Source organism: Heloderma suspectum, chromosome 7 (genome assembly GCF_057233095.1).
Source record: "Heloderma suspectum isolate Gila_16-S chromosome 7, 16-S_ref, whole genome shotgun sequence".
Lineage (NCBI taxonomy): Eukaryota > Metazoa > Chordata > Lepidosauria > Squamata > Helodermatidae > Heloderma > Heloderma suspectum.
Genome location: NC_139464.1, coordinates 40,926,865 through 40,949,348, shown reverse-complemented (window position 1 = coordinate 40,949,348; position 22,484 = coordinate 40,926,865).

The window sequence follows — 22,484 nt, the reverse complement described above, 5'->3', positions numbered from 1 at the left end:
GGGACACAAATAGTGGCCACCGTAGCCGCCACCATTTGTGGCCCTGTCTTTTGCCATGATAGGCTACGTAAATATTTACGGCAAAAATATCACGACAAAAAATGGGAACGCAAATGGCAGCCGCCGTAGCCACCGCCATTTGCATTCACTTTTTTTTTTTTTGCCGTGATAGGCTATGTAAATATTTACGTAACCTATCATGGCGTATGCAGGGACACAAATGGCGTCCCTGCGTTAGCTGTGATAGGCTACGTAAGTATTTACATAGCCTTGTTGTTGTTCAGTCGTTAAGTCATGTCCGACTCTTCGTGACCCCATGGACCATAGCACGCCAGGCCTTCCTGTCCTGCGCTCTCTCCCGGAGTGTGCTCAAGTTCATATTCATTGCATCGGTGATGTTATCTAGCCATCTCATCCTCTGCCGTCCCCTTCTCCTTTTGCCTTCAGTCTTTCCCAGCATCAGGGTCTTTTCCAGGGAGTTTTCTCTTCGCATTAGGTGGCCAAAATATTGGAGCTTCAGCTTCAGAATCTGTCCTTCCAATGAGCACTCAGGGTTGATTTCTTTTAGTATGGACTGGTTTGACCTCCTTGCAGTCCAGGGGACTCGTAACAGTCTTCTCCAGCACCACAGTTCGAAAGCATCAATTCTTCGGCTCTCAGCCTTCTTTATAGCCCAGCTCTCACAGCCATATGTTGCTACTGGGAAAACCATAGCTTTGATTATACAAACCTCTGTCAGCAAGGTGATGTCTCTGCTTCTTACTATGCTGTCTAGGTTTACCATAGCTTTCCTCCCAAGGAGCAAGCGTCTTTTAATTTCATGGCTACAGTCACCGTCTGCGGTGATCTTGGAGCCCAAGAAAGTAAAATCTGTCACTGCTTCCATTTCTTCCCCTTCTATATGCCAGGAAGTGATGGGGCCAGATGCCATGATCTTAGTTTTTTTAATGTTGAGTTTCAAACCAGCTTTTGCACACTCCACTTTCACCCTCAACAAGAGGCTCTTTAGATCCTCTTCGCTTTCTGCCATTAGGGTGGTATCGTCTGCGTATCTGAGGTTGTTGATAATTCTCCCAGCAATCTTAATTCCGACCTGTGATTCATCCAACCCGGCATTTCTCATGATGTACTCTGCATATAAATAAGCAGGGTGACAATATGCAGCCTTGTCGTACTCCTTTCCCAATTTTGAACCAATCGGTTGTTCCACGTCTGGTTCTTACTGTTGCTTCTTGACCCTCGTACAGGTTTCTCAGGAGACAGGTAAGGTGGTCTGGTACTCCCATCTCTTTCAGAATTTGCCACAGTTTGTTGTGATCCACACAATCAAAGCGTAGTCAATGAAGCAGAAATAGACGTTTTTCTGGAATTCTCTTGCTTTCTCCATGATCCAGCGAATGTTGGCGATTTTCTTGAAGAGATCTCTAGTCTTTCCCATTCTATTGTTTTCCTCGATTTCTTTGCATTGTTCATTTAAGAAGGCCTTCTTGTCTCTCCTTGCTATTCTCTGGAACTCTGCATTCAGTTGGATGTACGCTTTCTCCCTTGCTTTTTGCTTCCCTTCTTTCCTCAGCTACTTGTAAAGCCTCATCAGACAGCCACTTTGCTTTCTTGCATTTCTTTTTCTTTGGGATGGATTGAGTTGCTGCATCCTGAACAAAGTTACGGACCTCCATCCATAGTTCCTCAGGCGCTCTGACTATCAGGTCTAATCCCTGAAATCTATTCCTCACCTCCACTGTATATTCATAAGGGATATGATTTAGGTCATTTCTGAATGGTTTAGTGGTTTTCCCTATGTTCTTCAATTTAAGCCAAAATTTTGCAACAAGAAGCTCATGATCTGAGCCACAGTCAGCTCCAGGTCTTGTTTTTACTGACTGTATAGAGCTTCTCCATCTTTGGCTGCAAAGTGCATAATCAATCTGATTTCGATATTGACCATCTGGTGATGTCCATGTGTAGAGTCACCTCTTGTGCTGTTGGAAAAGAGTGTTTGCTATGATCAGCGTGTTCTCTTGGCAAAACTCTATTAGCCTTTGTCCTGCTTCATTTTGTACACCAAGGCCATGCCTGCCTGTTATCCCAGTGATTTCTTGACTTCCTACTTTGGCATTCCAATCCCCTATGATGAAAAGGACATCTTTTTTTGGTGTTAGTTCTAGAAGGTGTTGTAGGTCTTCATAGAACCGATCAACCTCAGCTTCTTCGGCCTCAGCGGTTGGGGCATAGACTTGAATTACTGTGATGTTGAATGGTTTGCCTTGGATTCGTACTGAGATCATTCTATCGTTTTTATGATTGTACCCCAGTACTGCTTTTCCCACCCTTTTGTTGACTATGAGTGCTACTCCATTTCTTCTAAGGGATTCTTGCCCACAACAGTATATATAATGGTCACCTGAATTAAATTTGCCCATGCTTGTCCATTTTAGTTCGCTGCTTCCCAAGTTGTTGATGTTCAATCTTGCCATCTCATGTTTGACCACCTCCAGCTTACCTTGACTCATTGATCTTACATTCCAGGTACCTAAACAATATTGTTCTTTACAGCATCGGATTTTCTTTCCACCACCAGACACATCCACAGCTGAGTGTCCTTTCGGCTTTGGCCCAGCCGCTTCACTCTTTCTGGCACTACTTAGAAATACCCTCTGCTCTTCCCCAGTAGTATATTGGACACCTTCCAACCTGAGGGTCTCATCTTCCGCCATCATCTCTTTTAGCCTCGTGATACGTTCCATGGGGTTTTCTTGGCAAGAATACTGGAGTGGGTTGACATTTCCTTCTCCAGTGGACCACATTTTGTCAGAACTCTCTGCCATGACCTGTCCATCTTGGGTGACCCTGCATGGCATAGCTTATGGCTTCACTGAGTTACGCAAGCCCCTTTGCCACAACAAGGCAGTGATCCATGAAGGGGATTTACATAGCCTATCACGGCTACAATGAAGAAGCGAATGGCAGCAGGTAAGTGCTCCGTTTTGCGTGCCTTTCGCGGGGTGGGGGGGCGGGGGGCTTCATTCCGCCACGGATTTCGGGGGGCCGAATGCACTGGCATTCGGCCTCACCGAGATCCGTGGCAGAATTCTCTCACATCCCTATCGCAATACTTTTTTCTTGGCCGCCACTGGCCTCCTGTGGCAATAAGATGCAATTACACTGTCTATAACTAGAGCTACAGAGAAACTGGCAACTACTTCAATATTGGTAGATAATAAAGTGTGCCATTGTTGTTTAACCAGCATCCACTGAACAGTCCTGAAGAGGATCATCCCTCTCACCATAGGAATAAACTGGTTCAGTCTATGCAGTCCAACTGGGCTGAACATCTCCAACTCCATAACAGCACATGGTTTACCTTTATCTTTCTTCTTCTGCCAGAAGGTATTGAAAAGAGCTGACTTTTACTGAGTCATACCAATGTTTGTTCTAAGCCTAGCATCATCAGTTATGACAAGCAGCAAGTTTCAAGAGGGGCGGCAGGGTGGGAAGGGAACTTTCCCATCCTGCTATTTGAGATGAGAGCAGACATAAAACTGCGCGCATATTAGAAATGTGATGCTGAGATATACCTAAACAAAACAAAAAAAATCTTTAAGTCTCATTGAAGAACTTTATGGCAATAATTAGGCTGTGTGTTAACATGCTTCAGCCAGCATTGTTTGCACCTTGTTTTTCCTCCTTACAATCAAGAACATCCATAATGATCAAAATAATAATGAGAGTACTGCAAATTCACATTTTTGTAAACAAATGTGAAGGAGGAAGCAGAATTGGTTTGAGAACCACACAACACCCATCTCATGCCAGGTCTCTTCAAGATCTCTTAATGTGGAGAACAGGACTGGAATAAAATCTGCAATTTCCTTATGGTCCCTAGATTCAATATGGATAGTGGTTCATCTCTGCTGTTACCAGCATTCGTTCCAATAGACGTGCAGAGGATGTGTCGTATCAGCATTGCCACCTTCTCCACCCCGGAACGCCCCATTTTCACTGCTCCGCACTCCTCTTCCAAGCGTGGACTGTGGGGCCGTTCCGAGCTGCCTGTGAGGCAGCACGGGAGGGGGGGAAGGTCGGTCCTCAGGGAACTGGCCTCGGAGTGTGGGCTCCAAGGTCGGTTCCCAGAAACCGACGTATCCTATGGCTGTCTAGCTACTGACTAGCAGCCATAGGATTGCTCCCTAAATGTAGTTCTAATCTATTCAGACAATAATTACACATTTACTGAGTATATTTTTAAAAGTTTTAAAATATAATGATAATTTTATGAGTGAAGTCATACCTACCTACGAGGGGGTGTGGGAGCGGGTGGGGGTCAGTTCTCCAAGAACCGACCTATCCTATGGCCATCTAGCTGCTGACTAGCAGCCATAGGATTGCGCCCTAAAGCAGCCCTCCTCAACCTGGTGCCCTCCAGTTGTTCTGGACTACAGTACCCAGCATTCCTGACCATTGATCATGCTGCCTGAGGCTGATGGGAGCTGAAGTCCAAAATATCTGTAGGCCATCAGGTTGGGTAAGCCTGTCTTAACGCAACAAAGTGACTGTCGTTGTTGTTGTTCAGTCGTTCAGTCGTGTCCGACTCTTCGTGACCCCCTGGACCATAGCACGCCAGGCCTTCCTGTCCTACACTCTCTCCCGGAGCGTGCTCAAGTCCATATTCATTGCATCAGTGATGCTATCCAAAGTGACTGTAAAGAGCACTAAAAAAATAGTGTTGCTTATTTTTCCATTTTTCCAACATTTCCAAATATTCCCCCAAAGAAACTGGGCACACAATACCAATTAATGCAGGGGGGGGGGAGGAATATTCCAGTGGTGGGCAGGGCTGAAGGCAAAGAAGGCAGGACCAAAATGCTAAAAAAACAAACGAACAGGACATTTGAGCTTAAATGTCTTATACCTAAGCCTTAGGGGAGGCATTTGGCCCCACCAAGTATAGTGGGCACCAGCTGCTACTGATTTCACCCTTTTAGAATGGAGGTGGTGGAGTGCTTGGGGGAATTGTGCAAAAGCTGGAAACCCCAGCTTTAATGCACATGGCCCATCTGTCCAGGGATATGCGCACAAAGGCTGTGTCCAGGTCCTTCTGCCTCAAGCAGGCTGGGACAATTACGTCATAGTGGTGAGGGGTGTTGTACCTCTCTGCCGCACAGCTACTACTGGTCATTGTGTCCCATGCTGAATGCAGTAATCCCAAGCCTTGAGGACGCAACACATTTTATTGCTGAGCTACAGACCCTTCCTTCAAAGGCCCCACCACTATCACTTTGTGAATCTTCAACTGCACCATTCTATCATCAATGCAAACTTGTCCCAACTGAAGATATTTAGTCATTTCTTTATTGGTTACTTTACTATCCTACCTTTTCTTCCAAGGAGACCAAGGCAGGCTAGATGATCCTCCTCCTCTGCATTTTATCCTCACAACAACCCTGCGAGGTAGGCTGGGCTCAGCATCAGTGATTAGCCCAGTCACACAGTGAACATCATGGCCAAGTGGGGACTTTAACCTGGGTCTCCCTCATCCCAGTCCAACACTCTAAGCACTATACACCAGACTAGCTCTCACTGACAATTTTGCTTGTTGCATGTGTAAGCGTTAAAACTGGAGTAAGGTCATACAACCAGCTGGGAGTCTGGAGCATTAATAACTGACTAATCAAGTGATATGCATCCACATGTGAACCAGCCCTATCTGGCTTTCATTTGAAACCTAATGTTTTGTTTTTTAAAAGGAAGAGCTAGGTTGAAATGGCTTCAGTAATGGTTTATTCTTCATTGCCCAGTGAAATGTTTGTTTTGCCATTCTGGAGAGTTAAAAGACCACCTTCACCCATATCAGCCTGCCCACACTTTAAGATCAGCAAGGGACGCCCATCTCATTCGCTCAGCTATGAGAGCAATTAGGTGGGAAACTACACATAAGAGGGCATTTTCTACACTGGTCCCACACCTCTGGGAGTTGCTATCGGGGCTCCGCCAGGCCCTGAAAACATACTACTCTACTTTGGCCTTCCCCTAATTATGTTTGATCGGACAGGGTTGTGGCTGCAGTTGTCTGATGGAAGTTTTATTTTATGCTGGTGTTTGTTATTTTTTGGAACGTTTGCTGCTGTTCCTGTTTTTATTGTGTTTTTACCATGTTTAATAACACATTGGTGTTTATTATGTGTTTTATTGAAAGGCAGCCAAAAATATTTTAAATAAATAAAATTAAAATTGTTAAAATCTTGAAAACAATCTGAAAGAAAAGTCATTACAAGGCCAATAGCAAGGGAAGGTGACCACCTTTACATGTGGATTTTGGCTGGGTACGGGGCCAGCAACAAAGATCGGCATGGTTAGGCACCTGCTGATGACCCATGCCCCAGCAGGGGCCCACAGAAAAGAGCCCCCTGGAGTTCTCTTCCTCCTCACCACTGCAACCTGCTTGCTCACCCGCCTCTCACTCAGGCCCAGACACCGGTGGTGTGAAGGAAGAAGTAAATGCCATAGCTTGCTTGCTCACTGGCTCTCTTCCTGCCAAGGAAACAAGTGGTAGCAATGATAATAAAGAGGGCGAGGAGCAATAGCAGCTGGTGACAATGGCGGTGAGAAGGGAGACTCTCTGGGAGAGGGCCCATTCACGGTATCTTGCCCATGGGCCCTCCAAACCATGGAGACGGCACTGGCTGGGTACCAGTAAAAGTAGCAGAGTCTGATTTTTCTTTTCTTTTTTTAAAGCTGCCCTGTGGGTACAGTAAGATAGTAGTGGACAAGATAGTACTGGACAAATGCATTGAACACAGGTTGCCTGAGTGCTCAGCTTAGGATAGTACCATTAGGCAAATGCTTCCCTGACACTGGCCCCACCTACATTGGGCTTTTACTCTGGGGCAGGTGCGAGTTGAGGTCCTTCACGATAGATGACACAGTTGCAACTTCACAGCCATCTGTGGTTTTCACCCGGAAAAAGCGGAGTTTGAAGGAGTCGTTTTACTGCAATTTTTTGAGTTTGCTGAGGGTTCCCCTGTGGTTGCGGGCCATCTGTTCCTTCCCCAAACTGACTTTGCATCTTACAGTGGGCATGTTGTAGGCATACATAGTGCTTGCGTCACTCTGCGATGCCCCTTTGCTCCTCCATTGTCAGGAGCACCCTAGCGGCCTCTTTCAGTCTACTCCAATAGCCAACTCAAGACACAGATGAAAGGATTCTTTTCAAGGCTTTAATCCTTTTACAACTTAATGACTCTTTCAGATGCCAATCACCAGCGACTAAGCAAGGAACAGCAGAGTAGCCTATGCGCCGAGTAGGCACTTGGTCCCCGTTTGAAGGAGAATCACTTGCAGACTCTGAACTTATGGGCTAGGGAGAGTTCCTCCCTCTTTCCCTTGGGTCCACGGGACGCGATCATTGCTTGCGCGCCAAACGGGCGCTACGCCTCCTTTCCGCACCCTCCATCGCTCGTCGTTCCTTGCGTCTACGTCAAGCATCTAGCAAGCCCCCCTCCCACACTTTCTCACTGCTAGGATCACTATCTATCTCAGGAATGCTGGCAGGAGGAATCTCTGCCAGCTGCTGTGCCTGTGAGGGATGAGCGGGCTCCTCTCCTACGGATTGCTGTTCCTCGTCAGAATCAGAACTGCTCTGGGGTTCTATAGGCTCAGTTTCCAACGTGACATCCATCCCTTCACAGCTGCGCAGTTACAGAGGCAAAGAGGGGCGTTTTCATCTATTTAATCACACTTCTGCACATTTTTGCAGCTTCGTATCTTCGCAACGGTTGTTTTTGGACTCGGTGCCCAAGGGCTGGGGAGGGTCTTGGGGGAGGAAAAACATCACTCCGGGCACCATCTCAGAGTGTTGGCTAGGCACGTAGCGCTCATGCTTATGAGTGTGAACCATCGCAAGTGTCTCAGGCTGGGGAACTGACAAACTGATGGTGAGGAAATGATGGAGCACAAAACACCCAATTTTACCTAAAACAGGGTCAGAAAGACACAGCAGAGCCCCTCAAATATAAAACAGCCGCTGAAGTGTCACACCCCCACACTCATGGGGGTGCAGTCCCCCATGACTGCAGTCACTCATGGGACTGCACAGTCACTCATGGGACTGCACAGCTGCGCATTTCAGTATAGTGGCAAAAAAAAGAGAGGGCACGGCGAGCCTCTTAGGGAAGCATGCCGTACATTGCGAGTGTATCGCAGGGCATGGTGATTCAAAGCCGCATTGCTACGCAGTTGCGACAGGGTGGGGGATCAAAGTGGTGCCATATAGATGGAGCCACTGTCACACTGTCAACAGAGGAGGAAGGCAACCTGTTTTACCAAAACAGCTGCTGCCCTGCTCCTCATAAAGGTGATCCACCATACTGAACAGTGAAGGAGAGGGTGGACCTTGAGAAAATAACAGAAAGCAGCCAGGCTTATCTTCTGCTAAAAGAAAGCAGCCAACAAAAACAAGTTGTCTAGATGACTGAGCAGAAGAGTGAAAGACGGTAAATTCATTGCAAGATAAAAATGGCTGGGGGTGGGGGAGAGACAGAGAGAGAAAAGGAAAACATTCTGATAATTTGAATGGAGGGGTGGGACAATTGGTCAGGTAGGAGGGTGAAAGGCCACTGCCCAGATGAATAACAGATGAATTTTGTATTTCTTTAACAACGTACAAGATTGTGCAGGAAACAAACCACAAACAGAGACTGCTTCCAGGATTATATATGAAATGTAAGTAACAGATTGTTACAAAAACACTGCCAACCTGGACACACCCTAATATTGCCTACTTCACAATCACATATCCACATTCTGTCTCATCAAGGTTTTCCCTTTACATCTGGCAAAGCTATCGCCTGCTTCTTGACGCTGTCTCCATGCTATTGTGCACTTCTCGTGAAATATCTATAACACAGGAGAAATTTAGATTTGGGGACATTGTAACCTCAAAACATTTTTTGGATTGAATAATGGAAGGTGATGTCATGATTCCATTATTCAGCATTATATTTAATTCATTACCATGTTCAATTTTTTAAATGCATCTAAGGCTATAGCAGAATCTGTAATCAGCTGCGTTGGAGAACGCAGGAAGTTTCCAAGAGAATTTAGGTCAATCTTGCAGTCGCTCACTCAGGGCCTGAATTATAGTATGACTGTTATACACATAAATTAGGCACATTATTTAATGTGGTGTGATTATTTATTGAAAGAACCTACTGCTGTGTGGTTATGCAAGGAGCATGAGTTAAGCAGCTGGGCCTGGGAAGCTTACCTCTGAAATTGCAAATTGCTGGGTGTGTACAACTAGCTTTCTCCTGAATACTGTTTTCAATACTCCTCCAGCTGTGACAAACAGAATCTACTACAGCACAGCCACAGAGGGAGAAGATTCAGAAAACACACACTCTCCAGTGCCCAGTCAACCAAAGGCTTCATAATCTCACTCAGCTGGCTGCTGCTACCTCATTAGCTTCTGCTAAAGTGGACACACCACCATTAAAGAGCTGTGTAGTTTATGTACAGTTAACTTCCTTCTCTCCACAGATATGCCTATTTAGATGTATTTCTTGATACCAGTGATTTAAGGGCTGGGGGAGGAGCTCACACTAGAGCTATTTCCAAATATTATAAGCATGGAAAATGTGCATAGGCAAGCAGCCTGGGGCATGGAGGATCATTTCAGATCTTGAAACTCTTATTTGACAAATGTATATCCCGCCTTTTAAAACATACTGTTTTCAGAAATTCATGTCTAAATAGGGCAAAGCTCTTTTTTTTTCTACCTCGGGTATAACTGCACCACATTGGAACTCCAGGCCAGACTTGAAGTCAAAGTCTTGGCTGGTCCAAGACATTTCTTTTTTACCTGAGGCAAAGGACAAAATGGTGTTTTCCATTTCAGATGTAGCAGCTCACCAGACAACCAGTTGAAACTTACTTCAGTACTGGCAATGGGACATCTTTTACCACACCTGAAGGCAACAGGTTTGTTTAAGGGGTGCAGGGCAGGTAGAGCTCCTCAGTGCTGCTCTCTGGCCCCCAGCATCTGCTGCCTGAGGCAACCACCTCATTCTATCTAATAGTAGGACCAGCCCAACACACACACCCCTTAGACCTTAAGCCACAGATAGAAATAGTCATGTATGGATGAATGAATGACTAGTTGATTTTAAAATTAAACCTACAAAGTTGGAGTACTGTATTCAGTAAGCAGTGCCACCAACAAAGATGAACAAACCATCATCTACAGTGGTCACCACACCTTGCTTCATGATAAGGTCACTCTGGGAGCAATTGCAAACAATATTTGTTCTCCTGCCATGTGGACTGGATTGACACCATAGATATCAGTATGACCCTGTCTGCATTTCCAATAGATCAAGTGCCAGCACAATAGATCAAGTACCAGCTAAAGATCCAAGCAGCATGGAAAGATGGATGATGGGTCATCAACATGCAACTGACTCATCCTCCCAACATCGATCACAAACCCTAGTAACAGAAAATGAAGGGACAATTGAGAGAGCATTTGCTAACTTAAGGAGATGGTTAGGAGATGTTGGGCTGCTAGTTGGGTATTATATCGCTAGAACTAAGTTTCACCCCAAACCTGTTATGGTCATTATTCCAGAGGCCAAGGATGTGATGGGAGGTGAGGGGTTTCCAGATCTGGGATTACAGAGGATTTCCCCCACTAGGGTAAGATCGCTGCATTGTACATATATTTAAATTATAGTACTTCTTTCCAAATGTGCATCTATACATGCAACTTAGCATATGTACGTTTTATGCAAATGCGTATTGAGGAGGAAATTTTTCAGACCTCCCCAAGGAATACAGCAGGCTGGGGGGTCTTCTGACACTATGAGCCTTTATTAAGCAGAGCATGCAAGTATGGGTGGATCGCTTGATCAAAAAATCCTTTCTGAACAGAGCATACTAGCATGGGTGAATCGCACACATGGGAGGTCCACACCTTGGTACAGATAAGAAGTTATATAGTTTGCAATTTCTTGCTGTGCCATAGCTGTCAGCCAATCAGATACTGACATGCTAGTGGGGGCTACTGCAGTTGAAACACATACATACATACATACAGGGAACAAAACCTTCCACCACAGATTTCTTATCTACTTACAACATTCCAGCTTTACAACATCCCAGCACATCCTCTTTCTCTGTTTACAATGCCTTTCGCTTTTCCCACCAGTGGCAACATTCGAAAACACTCAGAAGGAGGCCTGCCTTTTCGGCTGCAGCCTGAACAAAACTAGTTTTTCTCTCTCAGTATCCTCTTTTGTCCTCTTTTTGGCAGTGCATTTCCTCTTTTTTGGTGATGTATAAGTGGCCACCCAGGCTGAGATTGGGGTCCCAAAAGATGCAGTAACTCCAGTATCGGAGTTTTGTTGGGTGGCAGGTGGAAAAGAGGCCACTGGCTTTGGCTCAGGGGATATTGAATCCCTAGGGTCTCCATTTGTACTAGGAGCCACCACCAGATCCTGTGCCCCTTTCTCTTCAGAGGCGGTCTCATCAGGGCTGCAGTCCGAGTGGGTGGGTCCTGATGTTTTTTGGAGAGGAAGACTCCAAAGCAGACTTCAGGAAGAGCTGAGGCTTGGGTAACAGTTGGTGGAGTTCTAAAGGCGAAGCAGCTGTTGGACCAGATTGAAGACTCTCAGGGAAGACTGGCAAACTGTCATTAAAGGTTCCAGGTGGAAGCTAAACCTTACTAGTATATCATGCCCTTGGCAGAAGACCTGTGTATTAACTAGGGTGGAGATTGATAAGGGAATTAACATAAATTTAGTTAGGGTTAGGCACTGTAGCTTCTACAACCTGATTGGTGGTAACAGTAACAATACAGAAACCTTGTTCTTAAAGTAACAGCAGTCATAAATAATCTTTCTTGTTTTATTTCTTTTTAATAAAATACTATATCACTTTGTTTACATTCCCTGTAACTCTGTTTGCCTCACGCCTAATGACCAGCTGCCTTAGATAAAAGAGGTATATTAAATAGGGAGTGTAGATTTGTGGTAAGAGCAGAAGTGAATGGTAGGATAACTTATGTGGTGTTTCTCCATTTTCATATTAGTAGCAATAGGATTTCCCAGTAGTGAAGGGAGGATCCTCCACCCAAACATAAAGCTAAAACAGTGAAATGCCGTGAAATTAAGCTTATTTTAGATGGGTGGTTTTCAAGTTATGTTTCAACGAATCCTGGTGTTCTTTGAAGCTTCTTAGGGGGTCCCTCAATCAGAAGACTAGCAAAGGCAGGTGAGTTCCTATGAAACCCATACAGGAGACAACAGACCTGTAACATTCTGTCAAGAGGCAGTGAGAACTTTCTTTACCACATACCAGCTGTAGCTGTGTGATAAAATGTGTGATAAAACAGTTTGCCCACCACTATCCATCATTCCTGGCAATGGGCAGCCACCGCAGACAGTGGTCATATGTTGTCAGACACATGCTAAGTTTACACAGGATGACACTGAGGTTCAATACACCTGGCCAGTGCCCCAACAGAACTGAATGGGCATCCCAGAATCCTCCACAACACACAGGGATTCCTTGGCAGACAAGTCAATATGGAAAGGGTTGCTTCAAAGCAGAAGGTCTGAAAGCCACTGTTAAGGCAAATGAAGATTCTCCACATCTGGCATTTATACCATTGCTTCATCACATAGGAAATAGCTATCAACTCTAATGAAAGCACCCACTCTTCTAAAGGGTCATGGGAAACATGGAGGGAAGGTGCATAATTGCTTCAAAGAAAGCCGTTTGAATGGTTTCCAACTCCTTGAAGCAATTATCTCCTACCTCTATTACCTATGAATGATATAAAACATTATTGTGCTTTTTATACATACTAACCATCCAGGAGTCAAATACCTGTTTGACACCCTCCACTGCTATAGGGTGCTTCCAGATGGATGACTCCTATTGCTACCAGTCAAAAGGCATCATGCAGCTATTCCATCTTTTCCTTCTTAATGGATTTTTGCTGGAAAGAAAAAAGACAAAAGAAGCGGTGGGAAAAATATCTTAAGAGTGCCAACAGACAAGCCTTTTCCTATGCAATTGCCATGCCTTGTTCATAGAATTTTGCAGGGTTTCCAGATATCATTGTCTGGAAAGCCTGTAAAATTCCATGAATGGGGCATAGAGATTGCATAGTAAAAGCCTTGTCTGGAAGTACCTTAAGATGTGTTTTCTCCACAGAAGCTGAGAGTTCTGAACAGAGTGGGAATTCAGTCGGGCCATTACAAAGGGCAGGCTTGACCTGATTATGATGCTTGGTTGGGCAGAGTGAAGATAATATGCAAATTTTGGATAGATTTGTTGAAAGTGTGTTTATTTTGTTCATAGAATAGTAGGGTTGGAAGGAGCCTACAAGACCATTGAGTCCAACCCGCTGCTCAATGCAGGAATCCAAGTCAGTGCATCCCTGACAAATGGCTGTCCAGCTTCCTCTTGAATGCCTCCAGTGTGGGAGAGCCCACCACCTCCCTAGGTAATGTGTTCCATTGTCGTATTGCTCTAACAATCAGAAAGTTTCTCCTGATGTTCAGCCGGAATCTGGCTTCCTGTAACTTGAGCCCATTCTTCCGTGTCCTGAATTCTGGGATGATCGAGAAGAGATGCTGGCCTTCCTTTCTGTGACAACCTTTCAAGGTCTTGAAGAGTTCTATCATATCTCCCCTCAGTCTTCTCTTCTCAAGGCTAAACATGCCCAGTTCTTTCAGTCTCTCTTCATAGGGCTTTGTTTCCAGTCCCCTGATCATCTTTGTTGCCCTCCTCTGGACCCTCTCCAGCTTGTCTGCATCCTTCTTAAAATGTGGTGCCCAGAACTGGACACAGTATTCAAGATGAGGCCCAACCAGTGCTGAGTAGAGAGGAACTAGTACTTCCCGGGATTTGGAAGCTATTCTTCTATTAATGCAACCCAAAATAGCATTTGCCTTTTTTGCAGCCACATCACATTGTTGGCTCATATTCAGCTTGTGATTGACAACAATTCCAAGATCCTTCTCGCTTGTAGTGTTGTTGAGCCATGTATCCCCCATCTTGTAACTGTGCATTTGGTTTCTTTTTCCTAGGTGCAGAACTTGGCATTTATCCCTATTAAATGTCATTCTGTTGTTTTCTGCCCAGCGCTCAAGTCTATCAAGATCACTTTGAATTTTGTTTCTGTCTTCCAAAGTCTTAGCTAACCCGCCCAATTTTGCGTCATCTGCAAATTTGATCAGCATTCCCTGCACCTCCTCCTCCAAGTCATTAATAAAAATGTTGAAGAGCACTGGGCCCAGGACTGAGCCCTGCAACATCCTGCTCATTACTCCCCAGTTTGAGAAGATCCCATTAGTAAGCACTCTTTGAGTCCAATTCTGTAGCCAACTGTGGATCCACCTGATCGTTGTTTTATCTGGCCCACTTTGAGCTAGTTTGCTCATCAGGATATCATGGGGCACTTTGTTGAAAGCTTTAGTGAAGTCGAGGTATATTCACTTCATTTCATTCACTGTATTATTACATGTTTGTTAGTTTATGGTTTAATGTTTTTTCCCACCCACCAGGGGCTTTATTGTGCCATGATTATAGGATAGGCAGACTTGGGCCAGTTTTCCCTGAGATGGTAAACCTGTCTCTGGGCTATACCACTTCAAACCACAGGTGGGATCACACATAATCAAATGCTCCTGCATACCAAAAAACCCAAAACAAAACCAGGGAGGATTCTGACGTAACCTCTCCCCTGACATGCTAGTTGCCTATGTAAAGGGAGGGGGGATTATAAGGAGTGTAAAATCATGTGAACCCCCCACTTGCAGTGGTACTGCCCAGACACAGGCTTAACACCTCAGTGAGAACTAGGCCATAGACAGTTAACTGTCATCAACAGAGGCAAACTATTCTGTGATGCTACCAAGTTACTGTGGTAATATAATGCTGTTCATCTGGATGCCCATTTGGTTTCTGCTCTGCTGCAGAAATTTTACAGCTGAGAGGTGTTTCATATCCCAAACAATGTATGTAGACTTTCCTACTTTCAAGAAACACTGATTTTTGCTAGATAAAGCATCACTGCATTTACTGGCAAAGCTGCTAAGGTATGTTTCAGCTGACCTCCTTGAACCTGCCATAAGTCACAGACCATGAATCAGAGGTGAAGGAGAAGAAAGATTTTGTGTTGTTATCCATGTCTTTCTGCTTTGCTGCCTTTTACACTTGGTTGCTTTCTCTAACATTCACCATTTACTACAGCCTTGAACACTCACTCAACTTCAGAGTTCATGTTGGATGGCTTTCTTATTAGGGGATAGCATTATGGGCAGAAATGTGACCAGAATTTACATAGGTTTTACATTCCTGTGGCCCACTGAGCCAATGTGCAAATGTGGATCTAAAATTCTGAGCATGTAGCAGCCTAGAGGATACGTACAATATTTTTGTAGTCTCAGAACTGTCCTTGCCCCGTAATTTTCACTAATGATCAAGAAGAGATAATTAGAAAATACTACCATCTCTCCAAGCAGCTTCCTTTTTATTAAAAAGCCCCCAAGTCATTCAAGATGCTATTGACTTTTGCTTCCTGATTCAGGGCTTGTTTGTAACATCAAAAGAGAATTCATATCTCACCCCACCCCCATGTCCAATGCACAAACCTGAAACTCCCAATGTGGGGATAGTTTGCACATGTGAGTGCAGTGGTGTGTTTGCAAACATACTGCTGTGAAGACATTACAAACTAGCACAAAGAATTGACAGGCAGACTCTTATACTACATCTCCCTCTCCCCATCTCAATATCCAAAACTGCCCTTAGGTTCGCTAGATTCAAGCAACCATAATCAAGGCTGTGTGTGGTTTCACAGCAAACAAGCACCACAAGTGGTACGAGGCACAGAATTCATATTGCCCTGGTTCTGATGACATGACAGCCCATCCTGGGTTAATCAACCACTAGGGTTATGCAAGGGTTCCTCGAAGAACCCTCCCCAGCAGGCCACGGCAAGCCACGGTGGGGGGCTGCATTTTGATAATGGCAGATGGTATGTGCTGCTGTGCCCAGAGGGTTAATTAACCATTGATGGACTGTTGTATCATCCAAACTGGCCCATTGAGAACCTCCGCTTTCATTTTAAAAATGAATAAATAATGTTTGAGCTCCAGTCTGTGAAGGTAAGTTTGAAAGTTTGTGGACAGTGTTCTTGGGTGCAATAGTTCAACTAGGTAATTTTAGACCCTGGACTTATGGATGGTCTTATGGTGAACCCCTTTAGATGGGCATGTGTATTCCTTCAGTTGTGAAACACACAATTAACATTTATCTTCCCTACCTCCAGCCAGAATTCCATGCTTTTCATTTGATTCTACTTTCCTGATTTGTTAGAACAAGAAAACTGTTTGTCAACCCTGATTAAAAAAATACTCTGAGTATGTGCAGCTTTCAGTTTTAAACTCATTTAAATCATAGTATCATCATGACTACAGGAATACATTGGAGTTTGCTTCTGCACCTGCTGCTCTCTCAGTGGTCATTTCAGGGGGAAGGGACTGGGCTGGGGGGGCCCAGACTTTGACCCTAAGGTCCTGTCCTAGCTGCACCACTGGTTGGGTGAAATCTCAGAAGAACAACTGACCAGAACTGATTCTTTATTGCTATGATTTCAGCAAGTTGACATCAAAATGTTGCTTTCAGAGAATATTGATAGTTGGTAAAATTTGTCAAGAGTTGCTTGAAAAAAGATCTAGTAGTTGGTTGCTTTCTTGCATTTTTCATGCAGAAAAATAACTTAAGTTATGGCCCAAACAGATAATACTGAGGGTAGGAATCTTAATACCAAAGTTTCTGATACTTTTTATGTATGTATGTATGTATGTATGTATGTATTTAGTTATTGCATTTATATCCCACCGTTTTTCCTCTTGCAAGGAACCCAAGGCAGCTTACATTATCATCCTCCTCCTCCTCTCCATTTTATCCTCGCAACAACAACCCTGTAAGGTAGGCTGGGCTGAGAGTCTGTGACTGGCCCAAAGTCACCCAGTGAGCTTCCACGGCCAAGTGGGGACTAGAACCTGGATCTCCTGGCTCCTAGTCCAATGCTCTAGACACTACACTACACTGGCTCTCTATAATAATAACACACACACAAATCTTATGCTTTTAGTATAAGCTTTTTTAATCATCTGTTTTCCTTTCTCTTTTGCCATCCTCTCTCTTCCTGATCCCCGGCCATTTCTTCCTTTCCCACCCTCCTTATCCTCTGTGTTTGCCCACACTTCTTCTATCAAAGGCTTACACCTCCTTCAGTGTGGGGGTGGGGGAACTCACATTTTAAGAGCAGTGGTTTTACAGTTTGTTCAGAGCATAGGTGCATTGGCACTGTAACTATTTTATTTCAAGGCTCTTGCCAGTTCTAACTCCCACAATGTTTGACCGCCTCACCATTTTGTAAAAACAACAACTGTTAACCTCTACGGATAGAAAGCTAAGGTACAGTGTGAATTGAATCTTAAGAAAATGAGTACAAGAGGGAACTGAACCCACACCTTGCAAGTCCCAAATGAATATCATAAGCAACCTTCTTCACACTTATGTCAAAAGCTCCCTGCCTCACCTTTCTTATTTGAAAGCCTGGCTCCCTCAGGTAGTCACAAGGAACTGATGCATTTTCTAAGGTTCCTCTAGTACAGCAGTTTCCAAATAGTTTTCCAAATCCTCAAGCTTTTTTTCTGCTGTTTTTACATATGTTTGTATTTGTTATTTTAATTTTTTTTTATCATAAGCCACCTTGAGGCTATGGTCCAGTTCAGACAGAGGCTCTCTTCACACCTGGCATTTTATCCCACTACAAACTGGTCCTTTTGATTCTGGATCCTTTCCGGATTTAGACTGGCCCTGTATAAAGGCATCTCTCATAGCTAGTCCCTGTGCTCTATGCCTTTTAATAGCTGGGCGGAGCTGCACAGAACAATCAGGGCAGGAGGGGGCTGCTGCTGCTTCCTGTAACATGATTGATGGCTCCACCAGTCCCTCCACTCCTCCACAGCAGGAGGGAAGTTGGAAGCCCTTCTAGTGGCCCGGATAGGGGTCCATGGGAGCTGGTCCCCTCCTTACTCCAAGGGAGAGACAGTCCTCCCAGTGGCTTACCCCGAGGTTGCTGGTGCTGCTAGTCCTTCTCTGCTAAATATGTCAGTGTGCGATGGAATTAAATGCAGTATATTGCTTGCACTACTGAGTTTGAAGGGTATACCCATTTCCGGGTTCCCAACTACAGAAGTAAGAAATCCACAAACGGACGGACTTGTATACAGTCAGTGCACCAAGCCATCCCTAGCAGCCCCCCAGGCAATTGCTTCACAGGGGACACCTTCTTCATTAGACCTGGCTTGCTCCCCTGCCCCCGTGATGTTGTTGCTCTTCCCCCTTATTCTGGCTTCCCAACCATCCTGCAAGGTGGGCTAGGAGAAGAGACAGTAGCTGGCTAAGTGGGAGGGAGTGAAAACCACCTCAGCATTACTGCCTTATCTAAAACTACTCCACACCCCAAAAGGAAACTATTAAAAATGACCATTCCAAGCTCTGCATGATGAATTTATTCAGGGGAGGAGAAAAGGCACTTTTAATACCCATTGAAATCCTAACTGTCAAGCCTTTGTCCTGTGTGGCTGAGAAGGGAGACTCCCCCATCCAACCTGGGAGGAAAAAAGCCAATCAATCTGGTGAGCAAAATGGAGAGGAAGCAGTCAGTGAAGTCAATGAGGGGGGAGTTCAAAGTGAATGCACTGAAGGGGATGGGGGACCTTAAGACTAGGGATGGCGGAGAATTCCACCATGGACTCCAATGAGGCTGGATTCTAAGAATCCGTCCCCCCAGAGTCCATAGCGGAACAGACTGCTCCCCTCCACTACCCCGCGAAGCCCAGTCAGGATGGACCCTACCTGGCGCCGTCCATCCGCTGCCATCTGTCCCATCCATCCCATCCGCTGCTGCTGTCTGTGGACAGGACGCAAATGGCGTCCAGCGTAGCAGACACCATTTGTGTCCCTGCCTTTGGCCATGATAGGCTATGTAAATCTTTACGTAGCCTATCACGGCAAAGAGCAGGGATGCAAATAGCGTCCGCTACACCATTTGCATCCCTGCTCTTTGCCGTGATGGGCTACGTAAAGATTTATGTAGCTTATCACGGCCAAAGGCAGGGACACAAATGGCATCCGCTATGCCGGTTGCCATTTGTGTCCGCAGACCAGCCACGGCCAGAAGTCTGGCAGCAGCTGGAGCTGGCCAGCGGCTCTGTGGACTCCCCACAGAGCGGAGCCAGCCGGGGAGGATTCCGGGGGGAGGACCATATTGCCTCCCCCCACCTGTGGACCCCCCCACAGGTAAGGGGATCTGTACATCCCTACTTAAGACTGCTACTCTAAGTAGACTTACAATGCACTCCTATGCATGCCTACTCAAAGGCAAGCCACACAGATTTCAATGGCACTTACTCCCAGAAAAGGAAAGCCTGAGTTTATGAGAAGTAAGCATCGTTGTGTTCAGGGGGATCTCAGAGAAGCATTTGGGATGGTTAACCACTTTACAGTTCAAGCGCCCTTAGTGGAATGGGAACGAGGCAGAAACCCCCATGCTCCCACTGATTTGTTGTCATGACAATGTTATTCAACACCATCCAGCAACATCCCCTAGCACACGGCCACACAAAGCAGGACAAAGCGCTAAAGGGGAAATAAATAGGGGGGAAATGGCGATTTCAATCACAAGCACAGAAAATGCCTGGTTTTCCCTGCTCTCAGATAACACAGGAAGAGGGAGTTGTGAGATAGCAGCAGGAGAGCAGCCGCGTCATTTAAAGCTCAGTGAAAACCAGTAATTGAAGAAGAACAATCCTGCTAAAAAAACAAGGTGTGAAGAGAGCCATAATGAACCTAGGCTGATAAACCATGGGTTCTGGTTTCGTATCTTGATTTGGAGAGAGCCTTAAACCTCTTTCCCAGTTCATAAGAGACTGTGATTTAAGAAATGAAGATAGCTTTGCCAAGACTGAACATAGGAGGACCTGAGGGGTGAGGAGGGAACATGTGGACATAAATATTTCCCAAGCTAATAAACTATAGTTACCAATAGGGTAACCACATGCAAAAGTGGACAGGATTCCTGCACCTTTAATACCGGAACATAAAAGAGGGAATTTCAGCAGGCATAGCCTGGATGACAAGCTATACCTGCTGAAATCCCCTCTAATACACAGCTGTTACAGGTGCAGGAGCCCTGTCCTCTCTTTCACCTAGCCATCCTAGCACTGCGGAACTTACAGGGGAGAATCCTTGACTAAGAGGAAGGGTACGTAATTTCTCCTGAACCTGCTAATTCTCTCCAGCAAGTGCCTTCCTTAAGCCATTCCCCCCTAGCCTGGCTTACTTCTGGTTTCAGAGGCCAGCTGAGGGGGAACATCTTTAAAAAGTTATCACAGACGGTATAAGCAGGAGAGAATCTGTAGGTAGTAGAACAGCATGTTCTTCCCAACTGCTGTTTCTCTCCTGCAGATATCCCAAAGCTTCTGCATGTTTCCCTGCATAGTTCCAGCTGATCTATAGCTTTTAACCAAACTTTAGTTGATTAATCAGCGGGATAGATTTTTATTATCTAGGACGAATTTTAACTGGCAGGGCTGCAAGTTGATGGCATACTTGCTTTTTGAGGATATTTTGTGTCTGGTGCTTTACTGCAATGTAGAATAAACACAAAAATAATCAAGATGGCATGGCAGGTTTTATTTACGTTATCTTACACTTTCTTCAGTACCAAAAAACAGGCACCCATGTGGGGTTTTTGGTAATATGCAGATTTATTTTAAATGACTCAGGTAACAATTAAAGCAGTTGACAATCCTACATATACATGCAGCAACTCTGGGTTGTGGTCTAATAACCACCCATTAAAATCTATGCTTGTTCTAGAATAAAGGGCTGCTTTCTAGGAGTGATGGGCAACTAGTAATTTGCAGGCCAGATCTGGCTCAAAAGTATATTTAAATATTTACGTAGGCTAAAACGGTGAATCAAAAAGGGATGCAAATAGCGCCCGCTACGCTATTTGCGTTCCCCTTTATTTTCGCCGTCACAGTCTATGTAAATATTTACGTAGATTAAGACGACCAAAAATAAGGAACACAAATGGCGGCGGCCATAGTCGCCGCCATTTGCGTACGCGGTTGTTGTTTTTTTAAACCCAACCCAGCCATGATAGACTACGTAAATCTTTACGTAGCCTATCACGTCTTTTTTTTTTTTTAACCCAGCCATGATAGGCTACATAAATCTTTACATAGCCTATCATGTCTTTTTTTTTTTTACAAGATTGCAAATGGCTGCGGCGGCAGCCAGTCGGAAGACCAGCCGCCACAGCCGCCGCCGCCGGAGCCGCCGCCGCCCGCAAGATCCACCCCAGGTAAGTCTCATCCCGTCCTGGGGGGGATCCATAGGGGGGCGGGGGGGTGACAGGCCGTTCCGCCACGGAATTTGGGGGGCCGAATGCACTGGCATTTGGCCTCACCAAGATCCATGGCGGAATCCTCTGACATCCCTATTCAAATCCCACTCAGCTAGTCGTCGTCGTCGTGTCCAGACCAAACTCCGCTCCGCCAAAATGTAGCCACTGCCACACTGTCGAGCTGCGGTTCGATCAGGTGGTAGAAGGATTAGCCGGCGCAATGCACCGTTACCAGGGTACGCCCGATTGTACAACCATCTTCAAGGAGGCTCCTTCTGTGTACCCCACTCAGCTAGTGAGTCCAAGCTACTTCAAGGAGCACCTCCTCCCCTATGTCCCAGTCCACCACTTAAGGTCCTCTGAGGGTTATCTGCTGCGGCTGCCTAATGTGAGATTGGCAGCCACACTTCAGAGGACCTTTCCTTCACTGCCCCTCGGCTATGAGGGCAGCGGAGGGTTGCGCCTGATGTGCATTCCAACCATTCAGCTGCAGGTTGAAATGCGCCTGCTGCTGACCTCTTTGAATGTTTTAAAGTGGGAATTAAAGACTCTGTTATTCCGGTAGGCCTTCCCCTTTTACAATCCTTATCTCTCTTTGCTGGTTGTTATATACTGTTTCTAGGCTGTATTGTATTTTGTTATGTGTGTGTGTGTGGTTTTGTTTTTAACTCTATTCCACCTAGAGTATTATGTATGTAGGTGGCTTATAAATTGAATGAATAAATAGTGAACTTGGGCTAGTGATTACCTCTCAGTCCAACCAACTCCACAGGATCATTGTGAGAACAAAAATGGGAGGGAAGCACACATGACACCTTGTACTCCTTGAAGGAAAGGCAGAATATACCTGTAATAAATATGAAATTTTCAACCTCGGAGCAATGTCTGTCAGTTAGGCACAGCTTTAAAGCAGTAAGATTAGGTATAAAATACTCTATACTGGCAGAAGGGTTAGGGTTACTTTTGAAATTGTGAATTGAAATTGTTT